The following is a 2,064-nucleotide window of genomic DNA, read 5'->3' as shown; positions in this document are numbered from 1 at the left end:
CTTGTGTATTCCCCCTTTGTCCTCTCTATAACTTCCCATTCTTTCCCATGCCATCCTTCAAACCCCAGCCTTTCCCAAAAACAACCACAACATCTCAAACTTCATAACTTTAATTAACAACCAATTAACTACAATGCATCATTTCAATTTGTTAAAATTATATTAGAATAAATAAAATTTGTATGGCATTTCAGTGTTTGTCTAAGTTAACCATCTGGTACCTAAAGTGGAACCCACTATTCCAACTATTGTTCACTGGTCACTTGCCAGGATGATTCAAATTTTTTACAAACAACCGCATGGGAACCCCAAGGTTCTTCCAGTTGGTGGTGGTTTGGTGGGAGAATGATGTCATAAAGTAGGCAGTTGAAAGGTAGAGGCTAGCCAATCAGGAGGTCAGATTCCCAAGAAGAAGACCGGATTGGATAGAGAGAGGGGTAGAATAAAGCATGCTAGTGAGATGGAATCCTACAAGTCAGTTATAATAGTTTGAAATTCCTCAGAATATTGTGTCAGAAAACTACTCCCATTATACTCAAGAGCTTACATATTTCATTAATAAATCCAGAAAATTACTAAATAATCATTTATATTGCACTGTTCACCAACATCATTAGGTCGTATTATTAGTATATTTTATATAACGTTTACATCACAGTGGGTAGGGCATTTGCCTTGCAGGAGGCCAACCTAAAGTTTTATACATGCAACCCAAGTGCTTTAGCCCTGAGCCACATACCCTGTCATCAGTAAGTTAGCTTTTAACTACAGATCTTAAGTAAACAATCAGAAAAATAGACAAATATATATATAAATGTTCACATAAATATAGACTTAGCAGTACAACACTACAATTAAAAAACTCAAAAATTTTATTGTCACTGAAATTTATTTTTTAAAAATTATACTTGTATATATACTAATATAAATACATAATTTAAAGACTCCAAAGAATTGTACCTTCATTTTACTTGTATGTTTCTTGTGGTTCTATTTCTTCTTAATATAGTTATCTCGCAAACAACACAAATTTGAACTTCTATATGATTTTTTTCAATAATTATATTTTGAAACATTTTTGGACATTGGTATTGATGTGGAATAATTAAAGATGATCAGTATATCCTAGAATAATCAAAAATCTAAGAAAATTATGGCATGCATGTATAAAATATATGCAGATAATTGATTTGATTGGACCCCAGACTTAGTATAGGGGTTAAAGCATGTACCATGCACACAGTCAACCCAAATTAATGGCTAGCTCCACCAGAAATGACCATTGAGCACAGAGTCAGAAATCCCAAGCACCACATACTATGGCCCAAATAACTCACAAAGTAGAGATATAATTTATCACTTATTAAACATAAAATACCAATGTATTATAAAGTCTATTATAAAATCCATTATAATTTTTTTAAATGTATCAAATTTACAGATTTACAGACCACACATAGCACCACTAGCAGACAATGTAAGTAAATACTATTAATAAATCATCTTCTTGGTCAATAGCAGACTCTCTATTAAATTTGGGGGTTTTCAAACGTTATATAGGAGTTAGCACCCTTAATCTCTATTTTACTCAAGAATCAGTTATATGTTTTCTTTTCTTTTCTTCCTTTTTTGTGGGGAGTGGAGTGCACCTAGATGTGCTCGGGACTCACTTCTGATTTTCTATCCAGAATTAATTCTGGCAGGCTCAGGGTTCTGGGGATTTAACTCAGATTAGCTGTATACAATGTAAACACCCTCTACACACTGCACTAGCTCATTGACCCATATGTTTCTTTTTTTAATAACTTTTTAAAATTTTTTTTAATAGTGAAGCACCATGATGTACAGTTGCAGATTTACGAATCTTTGTGCTTGGGTTTCGGTCATACAATGATCAAATACCCATCCCTCCACCAGTACCCACCATGGATAATATCCCCCCCACCCCACCCCCCACCCTGCCTCTTTGGCAGGGCATCCTCTTTTGTTCTCTCTCTTCTTTTGGATGTTGTGATCTGCAAAAGAGGCATTGAGTGGCAAACATGTTCAGTCCATAGTCTACTT

The sequence above is a fragment of the Sorex fumeus genome, unplaced genomic scaffold (genome assembly GCF_029834395.1).
Source record: "Sorex fumeus unplaced genomic scaffold, SorFum_2.1 ptg000032l, whole genome shotgun sequence".
Lineage (NCBI taxonomy): Eukaryota > Metazoa > Chordata > Mammalia > Eulipotyphla > Soricidae > Sorex > Sorex fumeus.
This window is presented reverse-complemented; position numbering follows the sequence as displayed.